General features: G+C 44.7%; 1 protein-coding gene across 3 annotated transcripts in view; it reads left to right on the forward strand.

Annotated features, from left to right (window-relative positions):
* The window catches only part of CCDC32 (coiled-coil domain containing 32), a 31,118-nt gene that overhangs the window by 6,199 nt on the left and 8,005 nt on the right, over window positions 1-16,914 (forward strand). The window contains exon 1 of one of the 3 annotated variants that reach the window (XM_066608665.1): window positions 9,768-9,861. The exons of 1 other annotated variant lie outside the window; for it this stretch is intronic. The gene's annotated coding sequence lies outside the window, so the exon portion shown is untranslated. Of the gene's footprint in view, window positions 1-9,767; window positions 9,862-11,022; window positions 11,044-16,914 lie in introns of those variants that run through there. One more of the 3 variants, XM_066608666.1, reaches the window with a different exon arrangement.

Genomic DNA, 16,914 nt, shown 5'->3' on the forward strand with positions numbered 1-16,914 from the left:
CAGATGTGAAAGCAGCCTAACTGGTGGCCCCCAGGTGCTGTCTCTGTGGCCCCCAGCGGTATTAGTGTTTCTTGACGCCACCGGAAGCTAGAGGTTTGACAGGAGTAACGCCCCTCTCACACCCCCAGCTCCCGATAGGATCAATGTAGTAAGGTCCTAGCAGCACAGTGTGCATTGATTTCTATATGCAGGCCACGCACAAATCAATCCCCCCCTGGCTGCAGCAGACAGCTTAATGCCGTCTGTCCCCGTTAGGGGGCCGACGGACTGCATTGTCTTGCATCGGGCGTCTCTCTGCTGGGTTCCGCGTGCTCCACCGGAGGCAGCTCCGAATACTGCGGCTGCCTCAGTGGTGGGTGAGGGCGGACACCTATGTGCGGGGGGCCACTGACTGCAGTGTATTGCGGCGGCCGGCTGTCTGCTGCCTGACAGAAGCTCCCCGGCGACACCTCAAAATACGCGGCAGCCTCTATGACCCCGGACAGCCGCTCCACATACAAAACATCAGAAAGACGGCGGCTGCCTCTGTCATGTGCTAGACGTTCAGTCGGCCAGGCAGGGAAATAAGTAGCACCCGGGCCTGTTATTAATTTAAGTGGCAGTAAGTACCACTGCAGCCAATTACGTTGAGGGGGCGTCACACCTCTGTCAATCTTGACTCCACCAGGAATTCCTGGTGGCATCAAGATACACTAATACCCCCCCCCCCCAGCTCCCCTGTTCTGCTGAGCACTTTACAAGTTATAGGAATTATTTGGAAAATTTGTTAGTTTGATACCGCTAGTTTACCCCTCATGGTTACTGTGGCGCAAGTTCTGCTCACATTCTCCAGCAGAAACCCTGTTCTGGCATCTGCTTGGCCCAGAGGGACAGCGGCCCAGAGGGTGCGTATGCTCGGCCACGCTCTTAAAGGGACAGTGTGTACATAACCACTTCTTCCTCAGTCAATGATCTGGTGCCCTTGGCTGTATTAAGTATCCTCCCTCTATGCAGGTGTGGTCATTTGGTCCTGCTTAAAACTTTTTGCTGATTCTCTGGTGCCTGACTTTGGCTACATTTAACTATGTTCCCATCTGTGCTCCTGACCCTGGCTAGCTATACTGACTGATGCTTCTGTCTGACTCAACCTTTGGCCTACTATACTGTGCTGAACCCACTCTGTGTTTCATCGCCTTTGATTTGTTCCTTGTCCTGACGTTGGGCTGCTTGTCCCAACCTGGATTGCCTGATTAAGTTCCTGTTCACACCTTTAGGTACCACACCATGGTCAGCTGCCACGTTACTGGGACTACTTCCAGAATAACAGCCATTGGACCCTGCAGCGAGGCCCACATCCTCAGGTGTTGCCTCTGGATTTGGCCCTAAGTTTAACCAATGTGGGGCACAGTGGATCTATGTCTGCTGATCCTGATAGAATTCATCATTTTTCTGGCATAAAAAGCCACACATTTTGGTGCAGTCACATATGAAATATTTGACTGTTTTTGCCACTTTTGAATAGTGGTGACAAAAGGGGATGGTCACATGCAGACCAGCAGACTTATTAAGTTTTATACAAGAAAATGGTGCAAACAACAGTGGAATTCCATTTTTTGGCACATGGGTAACTCAAGATTTATTAAGGGACATAGTAATATACTGTAGTATGCTAGGCTGAAAAAAGACAAATGTCCATCTAGTTCAGTCTGTTTCCACCTCCCATGTTGATCCAGAGGATGGCAAAAAAACCCAATGAGGCAGAAGCCAATTTACCCCATCCTTGGGGAATAAAAATCCTTCCTGAGTCCATAATGGCAGTCAGAATAATCCCTAGATCAACAACCATTTTGGTTAATGTCTATATCCTGTAATATCATAAAATGGCATCTAGTCCCCTCTTAAACTCCTCTATGGATTTTGCCATCACCACGTCCTCAGGCAGAGAGTTCCACAGTCTAACTGCTCTTACCATAAAGAACCCCCTTCTGTGTTAGTGATAAAAACTGCTTTCTTCTAGATGTAGAGGGCGCCCCCTTGTTACAGTCACAGTCCTGGGTATAAAAAGATCATGGGAGAGATCCATGTGTTGTCCCCTCATGTATTATACATAGTTATTTGATCGCCCCATAACCGTCTTTTTTCCAGGGTGAATAATCCTAATTTTGATAGCCTCTCTGGGTATTCCAGTCCTCCCATTTCGTTTATTAATTTAGTTGCCCTTCTTTGAACCCCCTCAAGCACCGCAACATCTTTCCTGAGTAGCTGAGTCCAGAACTGAAAGCAGTTTTCCATGTGAGGCTGACAAGTGCCTTATATAGTGGGAGGATAATGTTCTCGTCCCTCGCCCCTATACCTCTTTTAATGCACCCCAAGACTTTATTTGCCTTTGCAGCAGCTGACTGGCATTGATTGCTCCAGTTAAGTCTACAGTCCACTAATACCCCCAGGTCTTTTTCCATCTCACTTTTCCCTAGCAGTACCCCATTTAGTGTATATTGGTGACATCCGTTTCTCCTGCCCATGTGCATAACCTTACATTTATCAACATTGAACTTGATTTGCCATTTTTCTACCCAAGCCTCCAGCTTGTCTAGGTCCATTTGCAGCTGTATATGTGCCCTTTAATAAATTAAGTGCATTTTACTCCAGTGCACAAACAACAAATCTCCACCAAGGCCTTGCGTTTTAAGGTGCAACGTAAGTAAATATGGCCAGCAGATGGCAGCATCACACAGTGAAACTGCTTCCTGCTCATGCAAAGACTTGACAGTAGGAGCCACATGGTTGGGAACATGTGATTGAGCCAATTCTGGGGCGGAGGGGATTCTGATTGGGCAGAGACATCAAATGTAATGGGTGTAATGTTAAAGGGGTTGTCCCGCGCCGAAATGGTTTTTTTTTTTTTTCAATAGCCCCCCGTTCGGCGCGAGACAAACCCGATGCAGGGGTAAAAAAAAAAACAACGTCCAGTACTTACCCGAATCCCCGCGCTCCCGCGACTTCTTACTTACCTTAGTAAGATGGCCGCCGGGATCTTCACCCACGATGCACCGCGGGTCTTCTCCCATGGTGCACCGTGGGCTCTGTGCGGTCCATTGCCGATTCCAGCCTCTTGATTGGCTGGAATCGGCACACGTGACGGGGCGGAGCTACGAGGAGCAGCTCTCCGGCACGAGCTGCCCCATTCGGAAGGGAGAAGACCGGACTGCGCAAGCGCGTCTAATCGGGCGATTAGACGCTGAAATTAGACGGCACCATGGAGACGGGGACGCTAGCAACGGAACAGGTAAGTGAATAACTTCTGTATGGCTCATAATTAATGCACAATGTACATTACAAAGTGCATTAATATGGCCATACAGAAGTGTATAACTGCACTTGCTTTCGCGGGACAACCCCTTTAAGTCTTTAAATAATGTTAAAGGAGATGTCTCGAGGAAGCAGTGAATTTTTTTTTTTGCCCAGTCCCCCTAATTAAACATACATTACTAATTACCCCTGTAAATTACTTTCCTAGCTGGTTTGTACTTACCGTTCCAGCGTTTCAGCAACTTATAAAACTTTTTCCCAAGATGGCCGCCAGCTCTTTTCGCATCGCTTGCTGTAGCCCGACGTGCGCGCTCCCGAGACGCTACCAGCTGTGTCTCCATGGCAACCAGACGCCCCGAAGCCGCCGACCGGACCCCTGGAGTGAACACGGCCGACCTGTCACCCACCGCCAGGCAGAAGGTAACCGGCGCAGCCCCCCCCCCCATCACAGCGGCAGCCCCCCCGGCCCAGTGACAGCCCCCCCCCCAGCCCAGCGCTAGTTCCCCCATCACAGCGGCAGCCCCCCCGGCCCAGCGACAGCCCCCCCCGGCCCAGCGCTAGTTCCCCCGGCGCAGCGACAGCCCCCCCCATCACAGCGGCAGCCCCCCCGGCCTAGCGCTAGTTCCCCCATCACAGCGGCAGCCCCCCCGGCCCAGCGACAGCCCCCCCCGGCCCAGCGCTAGTTCCCCCGGCGCAGCGACAGCCCCCCCCCCGGCCCAGCGACAGCCCCCCCCCCGGCCCAGCGCTAGTTCCCCCGGCGCAGCGACAGCCCCCCCCATCGCAGCGGCAGCCCCCCCCCCGGCCCAGCGCAGCGGCAGCCCCCCCGGCCCATCACTTACCAGGACAGCTGGACGGCGGGACAGCTGGGCGGCTTCTCCGGACAGCTCGGCAGCTCTGCACCTTCCTCTAACAGAGGAAGGTACAGAATGGCCGCTCCAGCGCGCTCCCGAGCAGTGACAGCTCGTCTGCGCATGCGCAGAAGAGCTGTAGCGGGGAGCACACTGAAGCGGCTCGTGCTGAATGGAGAAGACCGGACTGCGCAAGCGCGTCTAAAAAAGCAAGCTGCCGGCGAATTTAGACGGAACCATGGAGACGAGGACGCTAGCAACGGAGCAGGTAAGTGAATAACTTCTGTATGGCTCATAATTAATGCACGATGTACATTACAAAGTGCATTAATATGGCCATACAGAAGTGTATAACCCCACTTTGTTTCGCGAGACCACCCCTTTAAGGTTTACATCTGAGGACCCTGTGATGTACCGGGTTGCCCTCAACTGGTCTAGAGATTGAAGAACTAAGGCTGCTTTCACATGTGCGTCAGGGATCAGGAATGGGTAACCCCCTGGCCGAACGGATCCATCTTATGAGGGAACCGTACGGACCAGATTGACTATAATGGGGTCCGTTTGGGTTCTGCTCAGCTGCCCGGTATTTTACTGGATTAAGATAGCTTTTGCTTTCAGTCTTTTGTGCAGGATCTGTGACAGAACGTCCGAATGGAGGTTCCAGCACAGATGTGAAAGGGGCCTAAGCTTTGAGAAGTATTAGCTCTCTGCAGGGTTTCAGTCTCTGGATGTAAACAAGAAGCAAATCTTCAAAACGTTGAGAAATGAAGACACAAAGTATATTTTCTGATACATAACATAGCGGGCATAGAGCTCCTAGGAGACCTTTCCCATCTACAATTGCGTTCTTCTGATCTATTGATCACATGACTTTTCCCCTGTTCCCAGTTCTCACATTTCGATGTTGCTACCCAAACAATGTTAGAAGTATTGAGTACCTCCATCCTTTTTCAATACTATGACATGCACAGAGTTCCTTGATGTGTATGTATATGCAACATATAGTAGTATTGTCTTGATGCTGTTCACAATGTATCCAATTACAGTACTATGTGTGTCATCACTATCATACTACTTATACTGTCCAAGTTAGGCTGGGTTCACATCACAGCGTTGCCTTCCATCACAAGTATACAGGAGGACTCCCAACATATACCTCTAATGGAAGGCTGCAATGTATCCCACTGTGTAGGCATATGGTAGGATACATTGCCTCTTTTCCATCTACACAGCCCCTACTGGACAAACTATCAGCTCATTTGGTTTTCAGTACCATCTCTATATTGACCCAAGTAGATATAACAACAAACCTCAGCGCTTGTTAGAAGAACAATGCCCGGACTCTCTCCGTAGTAAGTATCAAAATCTTTAAGGCAACGCGTTTCGTTGCTCTAAGGCGACTTTCTCAAGCATAATACATATAACCATTCTCTATGACTATTTATACAAATACATTTACTCACATGTATTCCCTTCACCGGCGTTCTACCGGTGCGGCAGGCTCTCCTTCCTAGTTCGGAGGACCGTGGGAGGAGAAACACTGCATCATTGCGTGCTCTGGAACGCTTCGTACCAGAGGTAACCTATGTGCGTTCCACTTTGACGTCACTGCCTATGTGCTGTTTCTCTTTCATAATGGAAAAAGCCGTTGTTATAACAAATAGACTATATGAAATCTTCTCATTATTTCTAAACCTTCTGCTAAACATAATTACCGTTCTCTATTAACCGAACATGTACTAAATTGTCGAAGAGACTATTTTTCTAATTAAAATCTATATTTTCCTATAGAATTCTATTCTATATATACCTAAAATTTTTACAATATATGTGTGTGTGTGTGTGTATATATATATGAGAGAGAGATAATAAATATAATCATCTACAATACATCTAAAATATCTAAAAACCCTACTTTATAGATAGTTTATCTGCCAGAGTGTATATATTATAAATAGCGTGTCAATATTACATAGGCAATCAACCATTTAAATTACATAATTAAAAAAACTTTATAGACACCATTTTTACATTAAAAACATTATACATGTTCTATGTGACATCATACAATCAGAACTACGAATTTCATACTAAAAGATGTACTTGTTGGTGCTTTAGTTTTCCAAGCACCTCATTTAGCCCATTTGGTATAAGAGTATTCAATATAAAAATCCAGTCCATTTCTTTGGCACATAAATCATTACATGAATGTACTAGAATGTCCAAGCATAGAAGGAAGATTAAAAGTTTTTTTTCCAAGCATACTGTATCTCGCCACTATAGTGTCTACCATGGATAGGATTTTTCTACTTTACTCGTGACCCCACTAAAATATATTTACTCTAAGGCCGCCTGCAGACGAGCTGGTCGGATCCGGTGGCGAGAATTCTCACCGCGGGACCCGACCCGAGCACCTGCAGAGACAAGCGCGTACTCACCCGCGCCCGGCGGCCCCGGCTCTTTCATGTGCCGGCGGCCGGGTGAGTGACGTTTTTGTGCGAGGCTCTGCGAGCCCCGCACAAAAATAGGACATGCCGCGGTTTGTTTGCCGCGCGAAATTTCGCGCGGCCAAACCGCGGCCGTCTGCATAGGAGTGCGTATTGTAATGCACTCCTATGCAGGCTTTCAGTGGCGGAAATCCCGCCGCGGGATTTCCGCCCGTGTGCAGGCGGCCTAAGTCTGTGAATGATTTACGTGCCAAAGAAATGTACTGGATTTTTACATTGAATACTCTTATACCAAACCCCCTCACAGTTATAGACAACTCTAAAATCACAAAGCTTTATTAACCTCAATTAAATTACAATCAGGGCTGACATGGACAGACTAATAGAAAATACATTAACAGAAATCTCTCTGGTGGTGCTGCTACCGTTAGGGCAAATCACAGCCCAAATAATTCTACTGCTCTTGCTGCTTAATGGATGGGTTTGCACGAATTAGATGTATCTGTTTCTGAAAAGTGCAAAAAACTCTATCGATCTTTATGGATGTTATATTGACATCTATTTATGTCAAATGTCAAAAAGAAGCGAGACCATATGTTTCAATTAATTATGTTCTTCCCAATTTCTAGTTGCAAGTGCATTAGCAAGGAACTCCTGGTCCTTGTTTAAGAGGTGTGCCATAATTGGACTTTGATAGTTCATGGTTTGACACGTTTCTATGTTGATTAGAGACATTTCATCAGGACACTAAGAGTAATTACACCAACTCTAGTGTTATTACTGCATGTTTTAACTTGCATATAGTAATAGCTGAACAGGAGAATTAACTCTCAGTAGTGATTAGATTGTTGATTTTATCATAGATGAGACGTCAGCCTAAAGGTGCGTTCACACGAGCGCATAAACGGCGCGTTTTTGCGCCCAATCGTATAAACGTGACCATCTAAGGCATTGGTTTCCAATGTATTCGTTCGCACGGGCGATTTTACGGCGCGTAAAAACGGCAACCCGAAAAAAAGACGGAACATACGCGACCGAAATCGGCGCCAACGCATATTCGATGGCCGAAAAGATAGTTTGCAAAGTAGGAACAAACTATAATACACTTTCTAGCTCTGGTCATGATTGCCGAAAAACGTTCTTTCCGGCGATTAAACGCTGCGCACGCGCGAACGTAAATACGCCTACGCTCGTGTGAACGCACCCTAAGGCTGCCTGTCCACGGTCGGGTTTTCATTGCATTCCCCGCGGCGATAATCCGGCCACGGGGAACGCAGTGAACGCTTTTAATAGCATTGGTATGGAGAGCGCTTCCCCCCTGTCCATGAGCGGAGAATCATTGCGATTCTCCGCTTGTGGCCGGCAAGTCGCAGCATGCTGCGATTTGCCGCGATTCTCTGCGGTTAGCCTATGTCAGGTAGGCTGACCGGAGGAGATCCCTCTGCCTGCTCCCGGGTGGCGGCTCACGTGGCGGAGATCCACTGCAGGATACTGCTACGCCTGTGAATAGGCAGCCTTAATGGGATTAGTGATTAGCCAAAACTGATTTTATATCAATCAATGCACGGACCGCTAAACAATAGTTTCAGTATAGCCACTTAGTTGTGGTTTGATAGACAACCAACAACTTTTAAAGAGGCTATATCCGCAGCAAGTCCAAGCTCCCCAAGCAAGTTACTTTATGCACCCATCTATGATAATAAGCTCCTATTTGAGAGACTATCTGTAAATTATCAGGGAATCCATTTGAATTAGGATTCCCTCCTAGAGTACCTAGCTTCCTAATTTTTCAGCTATGCAAAAAGACAGAAAATAAAAAAAGATGAGAGGAGAGATAGAGCCTCCGGCCTTGGTGGTACACCGGAGGTTATGACTAGAGATGAGCGAACCTACTCGGCCACGCCCCTTTTTCGCCTGAGCGCCGCGATTTTCGAGTACTTCCGTACTCGGGCGAAAAGATTCGGGGGGCGCCGTGGGTGAGTGGGTGGGGGGGGGGGGGGAAGAGGGAGAGAGAGAGAGAGGGCATGGGACATAGTCACAACTGAGGCACAAGGGACAACCGTATATATGTAAGATTGCTGACAGTATGCCAGATTTTTATAGAAAACAGCTAAAGGAAAAGGTTTTGTTTAGTCCACTCGGGGATAGAGAATCAAGGCGATAGATCCAGGAGGTTTCTGTTTGTAGTAGTCGATCAGTATTATCTCTTCGGCTTGAGGTTTGTAGAACCTCAACTCCCTGGAATTTCAGTTGCTCAGGATTCTCAGCATGTAGCTGCCGCAAATGATCTGACAGCGGTGTGGACTCATTTCTTCTATTGTTCCCTAAATGCGCCATTATTCTCCTGCGGAATTGTTGTACAGTCTTTCCAACATAATTTCATGGGCATGGACATGTATACGATATTTGGTGTTCGCCTCTTGATAAATTCACGATTCTGATAATTACAACTTGTTGAAGCACTCGTAAAGGTGTTACTTTTCAGAATAAATGGGCATGCAACACAGTTTGAGAATGGAAACGTCCCACATGGTTTAGAGGAATGGAACCAGGTTTGACCAGTGGATTGTGGATGAAAATGGCTTTTGACTAGATGGTCTCTCAAATTACATACTCTCCTGAATGTGATGGCTGGTTTATCTGGGAGAATATTTCTCAACTCCTCATAATTTCTTAGGATATCCCAGTATTGATAGAGTGTCTCCTTATATCAAAGGTCCCGAAATGTACGGTATGGAGCCCTTACCACGATTTTGGGGGATCAGGAGCTCTGACCTGTTTTGATGACACACAAAGTAGTGGGCTTTATTGACTGCTTCAAGCGGGTAACCTCTATCAAGAAAGCTTTTAGTCAGTTTTTTACATTCCTGCTCAAACATGGCTCCATCGAAACAGTTACGCCTTAGATGTAAAAACTGTCCCTTCGGGATTCCCATCCTAAAAGGCTTAGGATGAAAACTTTTCCAGATTAATAAATTATTGGTCGCAGTTGGTTTCTTAAATAATGTGGAAACCAGCGAACCGTCCAAATTTTTTTACGACCGTTATGTCCAAGAAAGGTACAGATATCCTACTCATGGCTGAGGTAAATCTGAGATTCAATGAATTGACATTGAGTTTGTCCATGAAAGATAGAAAAGTCATTTCATCTCTGTTCCACAGAATAAAGATGTCATCTATGAAACATAGCCATAGTGGGATCTTATCGGACACATCATTCAGTTCCGCAGGAAAGAACACCTTTTCCTCCCACCAGCCCAGGTACAGTTCTTTGGCAGGTAAATCATTACATGAATGTACTAGAATGTCCAAGCATAGAAGGAATATTAAAACAGTTTTTTTCCAAACATACTGTATCTCGCCACTATAGTGTCTACCATGGATAGGATTTTTCCACTTTACACGTGACCCCACTAAAATATATATATATACATTAAGTTTTGAATGATTTACGTGCCAAAGAAATGTACTGGATTTTTAAATTGAATACTATTATACCAATTGGGCTAAATGAGGTGCTTGAAAACTAAAGCACCAACAAGTACATCTTTAAGGCCGCCTGCAGACGAGCGGGTCGGATCCGGCGGCGAGAATTCTCGCTGCGGGACCCGACCCGAGCGCCTGCAGAGACGAGCGCGTACTCACCCGCGCCCGGCCGCCCCGGCTCTTTCATGTGCCGGCTGCCGGCGCATGCGCAGACCGGAGCCGGCGGCCGGTGAGTGACGTATCTGTGCGAGGCTCTGCGAGCCCCGCCCAAAAATAGGACATGCAGCGGTTTGTTTGCCGCGCGACATTTCGCGCGGCCGTCTGCATAGGAGTGCGTATTGTAATGCACTCCTATGCAGGCTTTGAGCGGCGGAAATCCCGCCGCGGGATTTCCGCCCGTGTGCAGGCGGCCTTAGTATGACAGTCATAGCGTTCTGATTGTATGATGTCACATATAACGTGTATAATGTTTTTAATGTAAAAATGGTGTCTATAAAGTTTTTAAATATTTATGTAATGTAAACGGTTGATTGCCTATGTAATATTGACACGCTATTTATAGTATATACACTCTGGCAGATAAACTATCTAAGCCGATCGATAGATAATATAATCATCTAAAATATATATATTTATAACAGAAACATTTTAGGTCTAAATGTTTATATTACAAGAATGGGTTCTTAATAATTTAGTACATGTCCGCTTAATAGAGAACGGTAATTATGTTTACCAGAAGGTTTAGAAATAATGAGAAGATTTGATATAGTCTTTGTTATAGCAACTGGTTTTTCCATTATGAAAGAGAAACAGCACATAGGCAGTGCAGTGACGTCAAAGTGGAACGCACATAGGTTACCTCTGGTACGAAGCGTTCCAGAGCACGCAATGACACAGGGTTTCTCCCCCCACGGTCCTCCGAACCCGGAAGGAGAGCCTGCCGCATCGGTAGAACGCCGGTGAAGGGAATACATGTGAGTAAATGTATTTGTAGAGAGAATGTCGTAGAGAATGGTTATATGTATTATGCTTGAGAAAGTCGCCTTAGAGCAATGAAACACGTTGCATTAAAGATTGTTACTTACCACAAAGAGAGCCCGGGCATTGTTCTTCTAACTGGCACTGAGGTTTTTTGTTATATCTACTTGGAGCATTCAATTTGGGCCCATTCAGTTCGAAAGGGCACAACAACTCAGCAGCTCTCCTGCTACCACAGGATAAGAAGGACGAGGACGTAGTACTATGTCCATAGATTGTCTCAATGCCTACAGGGACTTGGAGGTGCTAGTGGTGTCTCCCAGGAGGGAACCCCACTAGTCACCGGGTAAGTCCTTTTCCTTTGTTCTATTAATACAACATCCATTACAACTGTGGAGCACTGTCCTAACTTCCATATATTTTTTATCTCTACATTGATGACACCCAATTCTATGCTTTTTCCTGTGACAATACAGCCTTGCTTCTAGAAAACAGTGATTTTCCAAAATCTCTAACACTAGGTCATTTCTCCATCTAAAACTAAATCTTTCAAAAAGTGAACTTCTTTCGTTTTCACCATCTGCTAACCAACCTAATCTTGGTATCTCCCTCTCAGTCCGTGGTATCACCATAACTCCTCGGCAGCATATCCGCTGTCTTGGGGTCATATTTGACTTCTATCTTTCCTTCACTCCCTGTGTTCAATCACTTGTTCCTCAAACATGCCTCCAGAATAATTTCTTTGCACATTGTGGATACATCAAAAACTTATTGTTTCCCTGATTCATTCTCGGCTTGACTACAGCAACTTGTTACTCATTGGTCTTCGCCTTACTAAACTCTCCCTCTCCAATCTATGCTGAATGCAGCAGCCAGGCTCAGCTTTTTGTCTAATCGCTACCCTGATGCCCCCACCCTGTGCCAGTCACTGCACAGATTGTACTCTGTCGAAAGTTTTAGAACATCTCACTTTTTCAAGTTTTTATTTATATTTACCCAGTTTAATTTCTCAAATGTACTTTGAAATGAAAACACAGAACAAATAACCAAGATGAATAAAAATACTGGATTCATTTGTTTCACTAAATTAAATCTAAATTTTTGACTTTTCAAAGTAGCCCCTTTTAGCTGATATAACAGCCGTACCCAATTGAGGCATTCTTTCCACAATTGCATTCGGGTATTGTTCAGAACTTTTCTACCCAACATTCTTGCAGAAGTTCCCACAAATGTGCTGCACTTGTAGGTTGCTTTGCTTTCACCCTTCTGTCCAGTTCATTCAAAACAATCTCAATGGGGCTTAAGTCTGGAGACTGTGCAGACCATTCCATTCTTTGAAGCCTATTGGTTTCTTCTTGTCGTCTTAAGTAGTTCCGGATCATTGTCTTGCTGTAATATGAACCCCTGACCAACTACCATCCTTACACCTACTTGACAGCATATAAAAACCCTGCGTGATGTTCCAAATATGTCACATTATGATTCATTATCCATAAGACCTTCTTGCACTCTTCAGCAGTCCACTAGTAGTTCAGCAGTCCACTAGTAGTTCAGCAGTCCACTAGTAGTTCAGCAGTCCACTAGTAGTTCAGCAGTCCACTTCTCATCACAGTTTAAATAGAAAATGGTTTATTTCTTGCTGCATTAAGCTGTGCTTGAAGATTTTGTGCCGTGAGGCACTGATCATGCAAACTGTTGACTCTTAAAAGCCTGTATTCTGATTTTGTAGTGGCCTTTGGTCTGCCAGACCTCTTCCTGTCAGAGTTTCCTTCAATTTCCAAGTGTCTTTTGATGGTACAGGAAACTGTACAGACTACCAGCTTAGCTTTTTTGTAATTTCTCTGTAGGTCAGACCTACACATCTAAGAGTTATAATTGGAAGTCTGTCCGCTTTGGTTAATTGCCTTTTTCTTGCCATTATGATAGCAATGTGCTCTATCTTGAAGAGCAAAACTGTCCAAATCCTTCCCTAGAGAGTGTAATGCAGTCTGTTCCAACACTGGTTATATAGAATCAGAGGGTTTGAAAGTTATCTACAAAACCCAAGACATCTGTAGTAATAGTTTGCATCCAATTTCAAACAATAATCTTCTTTCTGTGCTGCACAGCAGCGGTCCTTAATGTGTTCTTTAAAAATAAAAAACCTTTGTTAAGATTATTCTAACAATTTTTCTTTCTCTCCTTCCTACCGAAGTTTTTAGTTGTTGCATTCTTAGAATATTTCCTATCTTGGCTCAAGTATTGGTTGGATTTCTCAGAGGGATGTGTACTTGTGTTATTCCTCGTTTTGATGCATACTATAGTCAGTTCATATCCCAGAATGTTGTCTAATTGTAACCCACGTGTACATGAGACATTACCTACTTATGCACATTGTTTGTTTGTGAATGCAAAAAATTCAATAAAATATTGATTTATAAAAAGAAAAAAAATAAAAATAAAAATTATTCTAACAATTTTAAACTGAAATGCAAAAATAGTCTAAATTTATGATTTTATTGTTCTTAACTTACTTTTCAACCTTTGAACCATTTCACGTTATTTGCTGGACTTCAACTGTGTGGATTTAAAAAGTAATTGGTAACTTTAAAAAGTAAAATTGAGGTGCTGTAAAACTCTTGACCAATAATGTATGTCCACTATAGAATACAATTTTTAAATTCATCACTCTCCTCTAGCTGGACTGCTGTGTTCTTCATACCCCGGGTGTTCACTGAGCGCTCAGCTGGTATACAGCTGTGCACTCCGTGCGGAGTATGAAAAACACAGCTGGACCGCTGTGTTCTTCGAACCCCAGCTGTGTTCATGGAGCGGGATACATCCGAAACAATAGTATCACCTGTATCCCGCTGTGAACTCCTGTCCGTGCAGTTAACCCAACGATTCTCGCTCAAAAGACCTTTTGAGCGATTTTAAGCGAGAATCTTCGGGTCTAAATGGGCCGTAACACCTTACCCGAGTTGCACCTCTTCTCTGGAATGCTCTACCCCAGACAATCAAGTTACTTCCCAATGCACACAGTTTTAAGCTTGCCCTAAAAACACATCTTTTTAGGGAGGCCTACTACCTAACCTCCACTTCTATATTCACCCCCTGGAAACCTGATCCCCTTCATCCCACAGTATCCCCACAAAGCAGTTGGGGTCCTCAGGAAACTCTGTGAATGCAGAAAGTACTATCCAGCCCCCGTCCCACATGGACCATTGCAGAAATGTACAAAACGCTTCAGGTACGGGATACCAGGGGACAGACAAGAGCTGCATGAAATGGAGACATCCAGAGAATCCTTCACCTTACTGCATATGGGCTCTGAGGCTGAAGGCATCACTGAGCAGGATCCCGAGCTCTGATTTGGTATTCGTTTCCCTTTCTTTTGTTATCACAAATGCAAGAAAGCATGATAAATAGGTACATTTTTACTGTTGGATGGCATAATGTAGCCTACTATGTTATTCCTTTTTTTTTTGCAGAATACTGCATATATTTTTCCACTCTTTTCCTCCGTCTGACTAATGGAGCCCTTTGGACACATTGTAGGATAAAATAGTCTGTACTTTTTTGGACATATGTCTTTTTTTTGGCTTTTGATGCTAAAAATACTTAGACATCTTCTTTAATATATTGCAGGAAAGGGACAAGTTTAATAGTACTTGTTAAGGAATTGCCATGCGTGCTATTTTCATTTGTAAAAGTATAGGGTATGAACTATAGTTATATACACATAAAGGATGGGGTTCCACACCCTGCAGTCATCCCAGCCCCCCATATACTAACCATACATTACTCCAATCATCCTAACCCCCATGTACTATGCAGCATGCTCTATTTTGCTGTTGACTCGGGCGGACGGCCTCTGTTGAAGTCAATGCAGATAGTTCGTACCGTCGCCCACCCGCAATGGACATTGCAGACGGGCCGCTGGTAACCACCTCAGTGGTAAACTACGGCGCAGGAAATACAATATTTTTTTTAAAAACTGTATTGCGTATGACCGACGGCGAGCCTCCACTGTCATCTGCAACCCTTGTTTCTTGTCTAATCAACCTGAGGTCAAGCAGAAAATAGGTTCAGCTGTAAACCCCGTGACAATATTGCTATATGGACTGTCTGATATTACAGCTCATCACCATTCAAGGGCTAAACTTATGGACAAGAATGGCGCTGTTCCTGGAATAAAGTAGATCCTTTACTTACTAATTCTGGACAATCCCTTTAAGCTTTACATGCATAAAAGCAGAAAAACCTTACGTGCTGGAAAAAACAGCGCTTTTGAATTTATGCAGCGCTGGGATGTTTTTTTTTGTGTAGTATGAAAGTAATGCTTTGTAGACTGATGCATGGAATTCAATGCATGCAACAAAGTGTCACTCCATTACAATATGTCTAATCAAACGCGGGCGTAGAGGTGCCAGCGAAGAAGGGACATTCATTGTGTTCTGCGAGACCTCGTGAAAATCACAGAATCCAATCCTCCAGCTCGCATGATTAGCAGTAATGTGTCCGGGTAGCCGGTGATACAGGGGAGGATGTTGGAGCCGTATAGGCCACAGCATACTCATGAGTCTACATGGCCAGCGCAATATGTTGTTTATCCTGGAGGCTGTGGGCAGTAATTGATGTTTTCTTTCTTTACATTAATGTGGATTATTTACGTTAATTGCTGCTCGGATTTGAGTACAATAATTGATGTTCAGGATGCAGATCATTATCCATCCACAATCTATTATAAGCAGCCATTCATTGTTACATTCTTTGTTTACAGCTTAAACACTGTCATATCTGCTTACATATTTCCAGAGGATTATTGTTTTCTTGTTATTGTTATTTAGTGTACATTGTTTGTTCTATTTCATTATTACAGGATATTGCCATGTATTAAAAGAAGCATGGACTCATTGGTCAAGGATTTAATATTACGACGTTATAAAGCATTAGTGCGGCCTCCTCTGCATATCGAGTTCAGTTCTGCTTCGTAACGCATTAATTGACAAGGGCCATGGAGTTAAAGGGGTTGTCCCGCGATGACAAGTTAAGTTAAACACTTCTGTACGGCCATATACATGCACTTTGTAATATACATCGTGCATGAAATATGTGCCATACAGAAGTTATATACTCACCTTCCCTGCGCTGGCGTCCCCGTCTCCATGGTGCCGTCTAATTTCAGCGTCTAATCGCCCGATTAGACGTGCTTGCGCAAAAGGGTCTTCTCCCTTCTGGTAGGTCCGGGCACGAGCAGCGTTCTGGCTCCGCCCCCTTCTACGCGTCATCGCGTAGCTTCGCCCCATCACATGTGCCGATTCCAGCCAATCAGGAGGTTGGAATCGGCAATGGACCGCACAGAGCCCACGGTGCACCATGGGAAAAGACCCGCGGTGCATCGTGGGTGAAGATCCCGGCGGCCATCTTGGAGGAAAAGAAGGAAGAAGTTGCAGAGAGGGGATTCGGGTAAGTAAAATTTTTTTTTTTAATTTCAACACATCCCTTGGGTTTGTCCTGCGCTGAACGGGGCCTATGCAAAAAAAAAACAAAACCCGTTTTGGCGCGGGACAACCCCTTTAAGAATTAACTACACCAATAGCCAAAATTGTGGAAAGCTTTTGAAAAAAGTGCATTTTTGAGGTTTGAGGACTCATGACTTCTTTTTTTGTAATAATACCATAGAATAATATATTGTTGGAAAAATACTTTAATGTAATGCAACATTTTATGAAAGAATTTGTAGAACAGCAGTTATAGACAAGGAAAGTGACACACATAGAAAAAGCAAAGATTTAGGATCTCTCAGCATGACAGTTAGTACTTAGTTGCGATACTTTTAAGCCTTAACCACTTAACAGTTACATTCTTCAGCTTCAGGGTATGTA

This window comes from Eleutherodactylus coqui, chromosome 6 (assembly GCF_035609145.1).
Source record: "Eleutherodactylus coqui strain aEleCoq1 chromosome 6, aEleCoq1.hap1, whole genome shotgun sequence".
NCBI lineage: Eukaryota > Metazoa > Chordata > Amphibia > Anura > Eleutherodactylidae > Eleutherodactylus > Eleutherodactylus coqui.